Here is a 12,822-nt window from a genome sequence, read left to right on the forward strand (position 1 = left end):
CAAATGCCTCTCCTGTGCCAATCTTTTTATCTCAGAGTAGCTATTGCAACCTATGTCCTCAGTTATTTTCTGGATGTATTCCATTTCTGTCTTCCTCTACAGTTTTTACTGTCTCCAGCTTCCTCGAGTACCATGGAAGTTATTTCCCGATGGCTTAACAGATGTCTTACATATTGTCCAGTCTTCGTGTTAGTGTTTTCCATATACTCCTTTCCTTGTCGTTTCTGCAGAGAACTACTCCATTCCTAACCTCATCAGTCCACCCAATTTTCAAAGTTCTTCTGCAGCACCGCGTCTCAAAGGCTTTGATTCTCTTCTGTTACAGTTCTCCCACAATCCATGTCTCACTACCACACAATAATGTGCCACAAACGTACATACTGAGAAATTTCTTCCTCAAATTAAAACCTTTGTTTGATACTAGTAGACTGCAATTGGCCAGAACGCCCTTTTTGCCAGTGCTACTCTTCTTTTTATGCCCTCCTTGCGCCGTCCGTCGTGTGTTATTTTGCTACCTACATATCAGAATTTCTTAACTTCATCTACTCCGATCCCCAATTCTGACGGTCAGTTTCCCTTTACTTCCGTCTTTCTTCGATTTACTCTCAATCCATATTCTACACACATTATACTGTTCATTCCATTCAGCAAATCTAATAATTCTTCTCCAGTTTCACTAAGGATAGCGATATCATCATCAAATCTTATCTTTATATCTTGAATTTTAATTTCACACTCGAAACTTTCTTTTATTTCTGTCACTAGTTCTTCGATGTATATCTTGAACAGTAGGGGCGAAAAACTACATATCTGTCTTATATTCTTTTTAATCCCAGCGCTTCATTCTTGGTCTTACCCTCTTATTGCTCCTTCTTGACTCTTGTACATATTGTATATTACCCCTATTTCCCTATAGCTTACACCTATTTTTCCCAGAATTTCGGATATCTTTAATCATTTGACATTGTCGAACGCTTTTTTCCGTATCGACAAATCCTATGAATGTGCTTTGATTTTTCTTTAGTCTTGCTTCTATTAAAACGCAACTACATAACTGCCTCTCTCGTGCCTTAACCTTACCTAAAGCCAAACTGATCGTCATCTAACACATCCTCGATCTGCTTTTCCATTCTTCTGTTTACTATTTTTGGCAGCGACTCGGATGTGGTAGCTGTTAAGCTGATTGTGCGATGATTGTCGCACTTGTCGGCTCTTGCTATCCTCGGAATGGTAAGGATGATTTAGGAATGTACATCTTATTGCATGGAGACAACGAGGTGTCAAGTTTAGATTCCTGATGAAAGCTAGCCCATGTGTACTAGCAATAAGGATCCCACAGTAAATGCGCCAAGGAAATCAAATATTCTTTTGGCAGTGGTGGGGCCAGATGCCAGATATGCCGCTGAAAGTTGTCGTGTGGTGGAATAAAGACATTCTCAAGATACAGCTCTGGTAGTACTTTTTCTCATAAGTGCGGATGAATGTTATCTATCGATTTTGCTTTCTTTGTTCTTCAGTCTCACAAAGCTCTGTTAGATTTTGATTCTAATACTGGATCCCCTATCTCTTCCCTGTCGCCCCCTGCTTCCTCTTGTATCACGTCATCAGACAAAACTTCCACTTCGTAGAAGCTCGCTTGCTGCTAAAAACTGAAACTGAATCAGCCAGGTTTCGAAGCCTTTCATCAGTTATTTTGCTGTAGATTTTATAAGAAGACCGATACCCCTGTAGTTACTTGTGTTACTTCTGTGTCTTTTTTCAAACAATGAAATAAAGAAAATTAAGCCACATACCTGTGTAAAAATGACTACTGCCACTGTTGTGTACATCATTTATAGGCCACTAGCTGCAGGCAGAGGGTACTTCTGGTACCACTGTCATTTCCTCCCTTCCCTGTACTATTCGCGTAGGGTGCGCGTGAAGAATGACTGGAAGTAAAAATCAGATCGAATTTTATTTATTTTTCGTGTTAGGGTCTTTTGGCGAGATGTGTATTGCAGGAAGCGATATGCTGCCTCACTTATCTTCGAAAGTACACTCTCAGAATTTCAACAATAATCCTCTCCGTAACGCACATTAGCTCTTTTGTAGAGTCTGCCACTGGAGTTTGGTCAGCATCTCTGTAACGCTCTGCCGGTAACTAAATGCGCCGTCCTCCACGTAGTATTAGTTAAAGCTACGTAGAAGGAAAGTTCCTATAATTATATATGCGGGGGCCAACCCGTGTTGACGAGTAACATGTAGATAATATTCGGTGGTACAGATGAGACAGGATTCACAAGAGATGGCATAACAAATTTCCACAATACGGAGCAGTGGACAGAGAAATCGTCGAACAGTTGTGGAGATGAGGCATCAGGATCCCTTCAGTTCAATGTATGGGCAGGAATTGTCGGTGACAGAGCCATACGGCCATACACTTTAACAAACGGATTGACAGGTGCTGCGTATCACTGATTAGAAAAGGTTAGTTTTGCAGAAAGACAACGACTGCGGTTTATTTATGATGAAATACCACCTTACCGCAAGGTGTCATGGGCGATGGATTGGTCAAGGAGGGCCGGCAGCATGGCTTCCTCGCTCACCGTCCTGAATCCGTTGAATTTCTGATTATGTGGACATTTAAAGCCACTGGTGCATGCCCCGCCTATCGGCAATCAGCAGACGTTCCAGGTGCGTGTGCTTAATGCATGTGACACAATGCGATAAGCTAAGTCTATTTGAAGCAGTGCGCCGGCCTTTGTGACCGAGTGGTTCTAGGCGCTTCAGTCTGGAATCGCGCGACCGCTACGGTCGCAGCTTCGAATCCTGCCTCGGGTATGGATGTGTGTGATGTCCTTAGGTTAGTTAGGTTTAAGTAGTTCTAAGTTCTAGGGGACTGGTGACCTCAGATTTTGAAGTCCCATAGTGCTCAGAGCCATTTGAAACAGTGCGTGATTCACTGCGAGGAAAGGCTGAAGGATCTGTCGGGATGCGTGGTAACCGCATGCATCACTGCCTACAATGTCTGCTTCTACGTAAGAAGCAGATGGAAATGAGAGGACAGATTGTTCCATATCTCATTGGTTTCCAGACATATCATTATAGTCTTGGCCAGTACTACCTCCTGTAGGTATGTGTGAAACATTTTGTAAAAAATTCCCTGTATTTAGTGTACAGTATTGGCCCTATAACACCTCTTGAGATACTCTCGATTTTTTACATCTGACAGTCTCGGACCGTTAAGAATGATGTATTGACTTCTGTGTACTAAGAATTCCTTAATCCAATCACAAACCTCGTCCAACATTCCGTAATGTATTTTATTCGTTAGGGAACGATGCGGAATTGTAGTGAATGCCTTCAAGAAGTCAAGGAGCCTGACATCAACTTGGAAGCTGTTTTCAAAGCACTCTGGATGGCAAGAACGAACAGAGTGAGTCGAGATTCACAAGATCGTTGTTTTCGGAGTTCATGTTAATGCTACAGAGGAGTATAAAGCGTGTTCCAAATTCCACAACGGAATTACGTAGCGATATTGTCCTATAATTATCTGCATCTTTCCTACGCAGTTTCTTTAAAACGAGCCAGACCGAAGCCTGTTTTCCAACAATTCACTACTCCAGAGACCTACGGTAAACTGCTGCTGAGAATAATATTTCTCTCCGTTAAGAACGACCTGATGTCTTCTGTTTGCTAGAAACTCTTCCAAACCTATTGTGGGAGGTAGGGGGTTACAATGCTGCAGCTACTAGTAGAGATCAAGAAATCTGCAACAGACACTGTTGCATAATTGTCTGAGACTTTGGTTTAGCCCTTCACTTGTCTCAGAGTTAAAGTCCAAGATCAATCGTGGGCACTACTGCTGCAGTTTGGCAAACTATGGTTCCACCACACTGGCGAGGATAACTATCATCTCCAATTCAATCAGCTGTCTAAAGGAACCTAGGATTCCGTCAGAAGCAAGGTACCACGTGTGTTTCGTGTCCACATGAGTCACAGTGTGCAGATGATGGCATCCGTTGATTCAACGACTGTTGGCTGAGCCTGTTTCATGTTTTGGAATAGATCTCCAGGTGAACAAACTGAATGCGCACTGACCTTTCATCTGATCTACCGACTATTCCCCACCAAATACTGCATCTCCCAGTGAACAGCATATTCACCCTCTGAATGAGTCTGGCTTACGCAGGAAGGTCGTGCATACCCCCATTCTGCACTGGTTCAGATGTGCTCATAACGGTGGGCAGCGTCGTATACCTGGAGCTCAGAGATTCTCGGACTGCCAGTGGATCACACTTTCAGAGGTCCACTAGTTTGTAGCGGGCTTTACCTAGGGGCCAAACAATCCACAGTCAAAAAGCGTTTTAAGTTGGGCATGTTTCGTTAGCTCCATAAACCATCTCGTAAATTAACCCAAAATAAGCCCTGTTGGGGGAATGGTTCTTCCAAAGTAGGGCACCATTACCCAGTGGTCAGTGGTGAGAACTAGCAACCAGTGCCCGCAGAGAATCCCGTGGACGTGGTGCTGCCAAATCATTTATGCATAATGTGTGAACCCAGGGCTGGAGTTGGCGAAGCCCATCACTTGTCAAGCCCAGAATATTGCAGGTTCCCAACGAGATAGGTCTGATATGGACGACTATGCACTAAACCCATAATTGTCATTCTAGAGCTCCCATGTAAGCGAGATTTCTTTCACAGCGTTTTCTGAGAACGTGTAGTACGCTTATGCATTACCTCTACCACAGATGCTGTCAGTGCACAACCATTACCAACATATGTAGGATTCGGTAGTCGTAACACAGATTTTGGGGCGAATGCCGTGCAGTCCGCTCAGGAGCTTCAACGTCGCCTGGAAGGTCCCTCGCAGATTAGTGATGGCCGCAGCATGTGCGACTAGACATCTCGAACGATTGCCCCAGTGCGTTCCCACGATAGCAAAAACTCTTAACGTAATCCCACCAGACGGAATACTAGTCACGCCAAGAGACATCAAGCTAATGAGGTGAACACCACGTCTTTCATACTGGCCTTCATTCGGCAAGGAAGACAATCCACAAGTTTCTTCAGGCATACTCATTGGCGATTATATTCCGTAGAGGTATCAAAGAGTACGGACGTTGAGAGCTACATTTCAGACAATGTTGTAAATAGTGTCATACGTTTTCTATGGCATTAAAACTGGTAACTTTAGCGGGCTAGTCGGGGTGTGATAGGGTGTCTGAAACAAAGTGTTCGTCTAACCTGGAACTTGTGTGTGTGTGTGTGTGTGTGTGTGTGTGTGTGTGTCTCTGTGTATGTATTATGTACGTGTGTGTTTTGGGGGGAGGGGGGGCTGTCTGCGAATACAGTTGGTTTTCGTCTTGGAAAATGTGAGTATACCTAGCGTACTCATCACGAAGAGCCCAGTGTAATGTTATGTACAGTAAGAATATATATCTACCTAGTGCTTGTGGCGGGAAACAGATAGCAGATTATAAAAAAAAAAATGGTTCAAATGGCTCTGAGTACTATGGGACTCAACATCTTAGGTCATAAGTCCCCTAGAACTTAGAACTACTTAAACCTAACTAACCTAAGGAAACCACACACACACATGCCCGAGGCAGGATTCGAACCTGCGACCGCAGCAGTCCCGCGGTTCCGGACTGCAGCGCCAGAACCGCTAGACCACCTCGACCGGCAGCAGATTATAAGCTTCATTAATTTATGCTGAAGGAAATGTAGAAAATAGTGCATAAAATTCTGTAGTATTGCTAAATGAGCTTTAGACATGCAAGTGCCGAGCAGTTTCGTAAGGAATGGGAAAGACCCGTCGTGGTTCCGTAGCCATGTTAGAAGTTGCTATGAAGCAAAGAGGATCTTTATCACACATTTAAAAGAAGTCGTGACTGTGCACATAAAAGCTAAACTAATTCGAAATAAGAGGACAGAGAACAACGCGATAATTGTTGAGTGAACTAGAAAGTAATATTTTGTCGGCTGATCGGTTGAGCTGGACCAGACGATCCAGCTCATCCCATATAAACACAGCCCACACCATTATGGACCCACCACGAGCTTGCATAGCGCCTTGTTGACAGTCTGGGTCCATGGCTTCATTGGGTCTGTGCCACACTCGAATCCTACCATCAGTTCTTACCAGCTGAAACCGGGACTCCTCTGACCAGTTCACGGTTTTTCAGTCGTCTAGAGTCCAACCGATATGGGCACGACCCAAGGAGAGGCGCTGCGGGCTTTGTCATGCTGTTAGCAAAGTCACTCGCGTCGGTCGTCTGCGGCCATAGGCCATTAACGCCAAATTTCACCGCGCTGTCCTAACGGGTACGTTTGTCGTACGTCCCACATTGACTTACGCGGGTATTTCACGCAGTGCTTCTTGTCTGTTAGTATTGACAACTCTACGCAAACACCGCTGCTCTCTGACGTTAAGTGAAGGCCGTAGTGGGAGGTAATGCCTGAAGTTTGGTATTCTCAGCTCACTGTTGACGCTATGGATCTCGGAATACTGAATTCCCTGACTATTTTTGAAATGAAATGTTCCATGCGTCTAGCTCCAACTATCATTCCGCCTTCAGAATCTGCTAATTCCCGTCGTTCAGCCAAACTCACGTCGGAAAACCTTTCGCATGAATCACCTGACTACAAATGACAGCTCTGCCAATACACTGCTTTTTTATAACTTGTGTACACGATACTACCGCCGTCTGTATGTGTGCATACCGCTATCCCATGACTTTTGTCTTACCATTGTATGATGTGGTCACAGGCACGCCCAAAACAGCTCATTTATACCGTGTTGACATGTCTCCAAGTCGACCCATTTCTTTGCGCTGATTCCATACAACCGACTTTCACATATACACCACTCCATTGCAATGTCTTACATTAGCGGTGGGGGTCACATGACCCCCTGGTACCATTCTACGCCATTTAAAGCTCTCCAAAGTGGCCAGTGTGCTCATTTTAGGGGTGACAATTTTTTTTTTCCGTTGAGCCTATAACAGTCCCCATCAGATGTACCGGTCAGACAACACGTCGCCAGTCTGCAGCGGTACACATTGCCGTGCGGTGACTCAACGCAATCGAAGAAGACTATTCTGAGACGCTGATTGTAGTAGGCAGTAAGCAATCGTGTCACATCTGATGTCGGTAGCGTGAAGCCCTTGGAGAATGGCGCGTGCACGAGCTGCCGTGTGAACGCGCAGGCAGTTTGACAGACTGGCGGCATACATATCACTCATTACTTTGATACGCAAGCACTCAGTGCGTCCCTAACCGAACTGAATAAAATGGGCTTCGAGACCAGGCAGGAATCGTTGTACTAGCAAACAAACCGCGCCACATAATTCGAGAGCAACTTGATAGCGTATTGTCTTGCTGAACATACGTGGATTGGACAAAATAAAATGAAGATATACTTACTATGACGTGTGGCCACCTTAAGCGTCCTTAACAGTGTGAAACTTTTAGAGATCGATGTGTGTAAATCATCAGTTTTGGTAATTTAAACTGTAAATCACTCATCGCAAAGAAACTGTTATAATTCTTTGAGATATACTGGTACAAAGTAACGAGTCAGCAGTCGTTTTGCAGTACAGACCACAATGGAGGCTTTAAGTAGAGTAATCTGTGATCGCTAAGTCTATTCAAATATTACTGGTTTCGATTGACGGATAATCCATCATCATGTTTGTTCAAAAACAGAAAAATAGAGCACTTACGTCAGTTTACCTACTACAGAAACTTAATACACAATAAAAATAGTGGAACATCATACGAGTAAGGAATTTAAACGTAACGTGCAGTACTGTGACTGGAGAATATCAATCAACTGTCATACAACATAGCAGGATTGAAGAAAGACGAACAATTGTGAAAGCTTAAACAAATCGAATACAGGACAAATTTCCAGGAGTCTGTTATTGGAAACATGCAAATGACAGCAATCAGATGGCTCTCGGGACTCCTTTTATTCTCCAGGAGAATGAATTAAGATCGGTTAACGGACACATGAAAGTACTGAATGAAGCCCCGAAAGGATGCTAACCGAAGGTTTTGGAAGAGTTCGAAAGAAACTGAACAGATTATTTGATGGGCAGAGTAAGTGTCAGTACGATATTAATTTTTATCTACTTATCTTAATTTGCCATCAAGTATTTCGTTTGCTACCTAGAAACAAAATCAAACCGTACAACCAGAAGAAATTTTTTTTATTAATTCCAGAGCGAAATAGATTCTAGCAATAAACGGATTATCTTGCAAAATTTTCTAATTAACCTATCTAAATGAAAACTGTCGTTTGATCCTGGCATCATTCGCAGTATCTTCGTTTTATCAAACATAGTCTCATACTCTGGTTCTCAGTGACACATGCTGCTGGTTCCCTGATTCTCTACCTATCATTATACACCACTTATATTGTTTCTCTAAAATACTCACTTTTTTGTTTTTAGTTATGGTAGTACGAAATACATCGCAATGGTTGTCTTGCACGTTAGATGGAGTGCTATGTCCTAGTATTAGCCCGTACACTGCGTCCACTAAGAGGAACCCTCACGGGACTCTTGTTTCCCATATCTTATGCAGGCAGTTTCCAGAACGTGACATCACTCTCATGTTTCCCACTTGTACCCGAAACATGCAGGGTACGGTGACCTGAAGTGGCCAGCAATAAGAACTCCATTTGCCTGCGTCTGTAAACTCCATTTGCCTGCATCTACGAGGGTTGGAACTTAAATAGTGGCAACTATTTATTCATAACCGATGCAAAAGAGTTACATGTTTGAACCTGTTACTGTCCTTCAAAGTAGTCACCAGCGTTCTTCAAAGTAGTCACCAGCGTTGTGTAGAACCCGTTGCCAGCGATGTGGAAGGCATAGTATAGGGTTAGCAAAGCGTGTACTGTTGATGGTGGGAATGGAACGGTCTAAAGTTATGGTGATTCTCGTGTACGACTGTGATGGTATTATCCTAACGCATTAGGTTCCTCCATGGCAGACCATCAATGCACAGTATTACTGTTCGTTTTTGGAGCATCACCTGCGACCAGCTTTGCGAAAGAAGCGGCGACAGTTTCTGCGCAGCCCACCCATCATTTTGGACGACAATGTGCGGGCGCATACACCGCAGGCTGTGGCTGCTCTGTTCGGTCGATGGGACTGGGAAGTACTGTACCATCCACCATACTCCCCGGACTTAAGTCCTTGCGACTTTGATTTGATTCCGAAGATGAAGGAACCACTTCATGCTATTCGCTTCAGAACTGCTCCAGAGATTCTACAGGCAGTAGACTGCTCCATTCGCGCCATCAACAGAACAGGCTCTGCTAACGGTATACTCCGCTTTCCACGTCTCTGGAAACTAGTTCTACACAACGTTGGTGACTACTTTGAAGGACAGTAACAGGTGCAAACATGTAACTCTTTTGTATCGGTTGTGAATAAATAGTTGCCACTTTTTAAGTCCAACCCAAGTATAAGCGCTGTGAATATTGTGCCACTTGTTGCACATTATTTCTTAAACATTATATACTAAATTGAATTAAGAAAGACCTTTTTTTAAATGCAGTGTGCTCATTATTACCTAACATTTATGTACTACAGTAGATTGAAACTGATGATGATTTTTTTTTTGTTTTTTTTTTTTTTTTGTCTTCAGTCTTCTGACTGGTTTGATTGGGCCCTCCACGAATTCATCTTGTGATAACTTTTTCGTCTCAAAGTAGCACTTGCAACATACGTCCTCAAATATTTGCTGAATGTATTCAAATCTCTATCTTCCGCTACAGTTTTATCCTTCACAGCTCCCTTTAGTACCATGGCCGTTATTCCCAAATGTCTTACAGATTTACTATCAACCTGTCACTTGTTATTGTCAATTCTTTTCCTTACATTCCTTTCCTCATTGCTTCTGCGGAGGACGTCCTCATTTCTTAGATTGTCGGTCACCTAATTTTCAACATTCTTCTGTAGCATCACATCTCAAAGGCTTAGATTCTCTTCTGTTCATCTCAAATGCTTCGATTCTCTTCTGTTCCGGTTTTCCCATAGTGCTTGTTTCAGTGAGGAATTGTACAGACAATATCATTCTTTCTTTAATGCTCTTGAGCAGCATGTTTAACTCCTTGTGATGTGTTGCTTAACCTGTTGCTCCTGCCATGAAGTGTAACTTATAAGCAACGTATGTAGTTTTGGATGTTTAGTTGTTTCTGATACTCTTGAATGGTATTCAAGTTGTTCTCAAGAACCACTGATGCTGGTCTTCCTACTTTAGGGGCATCTTCATGTCGTCTCACTTGTGCTGCCTGTCGTGCCTGGTAACTTCTTTTGACAAATACAATTCCAATTCACCTTGCGAAACCTTTTCAGATAATCTGTTTAGTGCTTCATATACTCCACTATCCCCTAACTATATTAAAAACACTATTATTTCTCAAAAGTTGCCTCTCTCACCCCATCTTTGATATTTGTAGGTAGATTACACTCAAGAACGTGCCCATGAGTCTCCTCTCAGACCACAAACACAAATGTCGCTTTCCTACCGTTTACGCTTTTCAGTTAGGTGGAATATTGACTTATAAAGTGAACAAAACGTCTTGACGGATAAAAATCGCCCATTTACAACCTTTCTTCAACATTAGGGAATATTTCATACATTTGTCTCCGAGTAACGCAGCTTTCTCAGGCTTTTTGACACTCTATATTGATTTCCAACGTACTCTCAACAAATGGCTTTAAATTTCTCTGTCTCTTTTTCTGAGCCAATACACTGCACCTCTGTAACGTATGATCTAATCCACTGGACAGATTCCAAGAATAATAAAAAGTTCATCTGTTGGTATCGTTCGATATGCTCCTGGTAATCTTATCAGTAGTATTGCTCAGGCAAGCGTTATTGTCCTCAGTCTGTGAGACCACATGGTTGCTCCATATCACACGATAACTGATCAAAAGTAGTCATGACATATTTTATTAACTGCAAAGCCAAAAATTTTATTAACGCTATACTTATATACAACTGTAGCTGCTTTATTATTGGTTTTATTTTTATGGGTTGGAAAATTTTGCCTTTCATTAAAAATAATGCCTGGAAGCCGATTAGTAAATACTCTGCATATTGACCCATTACTTTTTTGTCAAATGATAAGTGCCGTTTAACAATATACGAACTATTTATTCCACTGGGAACAATCGTATAAAATTTGCATTGCATTTCTTCCTCGTTTTTTCGAAATGTGCCCTAGTCTCCCTCCTCCCCACCCTGCCCCCCCCCCCATATACTCACACGCACACAATTAATAGGATGTCTGTACAAGCGAAGTCTGTGGTTTCAGCCATTTAGTTATTACGGCTACTCTTTAACGATATCCAGGGTGTTCTCAAGACATTTTCTCCAGTAAGGGTTCTAACTCTGTGTCCAACAATATAGGCCCACTGATTGAATACTGAGGACAATCTTTAGCTGTGGCTTTCTGTATGCTTTGCGTTGGAAGTGCCTTGCATAACATTTTCTGCAGCAATCCCTCAGGCTCCTGTATAGGGCAGTACGACTTTCATATTCACGCAGCAGTAAGAACAAGACTAGCCACGACAGGGTTATCAAATGAACTTGCGACTCCGACTGTTATTAACGCGGTATACGCTTCATTTGAATACTGACCAAGACTGATTATCTGATTGGTGACATTTTCGGTCGAACGTGCCAGTCTGAATTCGTATTGATCGTTGCTCATAGACCTTAACTCTCTTAGGTCCATGAACCTGTTATGCAAAGGGTGATCCTATGTTTTCGGAAAATTCATTTAGCGGGGAAGTAGGCCAATTTGGCTTTGGGAGAGTAGCATCTATATCTTCCACTTTCTGAAGACAGGAGCTTCAACTTTTTTGCATGTCGTCGAAATTATTCGGTGATGCAAGCAATCCTTGATTAGACTTGTCAAAAATAGTGTTATGTTATCTTCCACTGCCTGAAGAACCTCGGCCAATATACCGTCAGATATCTTTGTCGTACTTTGGCAACAGGTCTTGAAGAGAACCCGAGAAAATACTGGTTCATCGTAAACATGCTAAGTAGGTCTAGGGCTTCTATCCAGTTACTTGTTGACCAGTCTGGTGTGGGAGTAGAAGATAGCAAAAATAAAGTCGAAGTTTCAAATTTAGCATTTAAGAAATCGTTCACAAAGGAGAATCGTATAATCATACCGTCGACTCGCTATTGCACAGACTTCCGTATGCGGGACAAAGTAATAAGCATCGCTGCTGTAGAGAAACAACTGAAAGAGTTGAAAGCAAAGAACTCGCCAAGTCCTGATTGAATACCAATTAGGTTTGACAAAGAGTACTCTACGGCACTGGCTCATACTTAGTTTGCACTTATCGTGAATCTCTCGCCAGGCGGAAGGGCTCAAGCGATTGGAAAAAAGCGCAGGTGACTCTTGTATATAAGAAGGGTAAAAGAACGGCCCCCAAAATTACAAACCAATATCTTTAACATCGGTTTGCTGCAGAATCTTTTAACACATTCTCAGTTCGAATGTAGGAATTTCATTGTAAGGGAGAAAGCTTCTGTCCACAAATCAGCACGGTTTTAGAAAGCATTGCTCTTGCGAGACTCAGCTTGCCCTTTTCTGACATGAGATCCTGCGAACCATGGATGAAGGGCAACAGGAGGATTTCACGTTTCTAGATTTCTGTAAAGCATTTGACACGGTGCCACACTGAAGACTGTTAACGAAGGAATAAGCATACGAAATAAATTCCCAGGTATGCGAGTGGCTAGAAGACTTATTAAATAACAGAACCCAGTATGTTGTCTGCGACAGTGATTGTTCATCAGAGA

At 42.7% G+C, this 12,822-nt stretch overlaps 1 protein-coding gene across 2 annotated transcripts in view; it reads left to right on the forward strand.

Moving 5' to 3' along the window:
- The window catches only part of LOC126145661 (vascular endothelial growth factor A-A-like), a 165,708-nt gene that overhangs the window by 20,026 nt on the left and 132,860 nt on the right, over positions 1–12,822 (forward strand). The gene's annotated exons all lie outside the window — the stretch shown is intronic.

The sequence above is a fragment of the Schistocerca cancellata genome, chromosome 2, assembly GCF_023864275.1.
Source record: "Schistocerca cancellata isolate TAMUIC-IGC-003103 chromosome 2, iqSchCanc2.1, whole genome shotgun sequence".
NCBI classification, from domain to species: domain Eukaryota; kingdom Metazoa; phylum Arthropoda; class Insecta; order Orthoptera; family Acrididae; genus Schistocerca; species Schistocerca cancellata.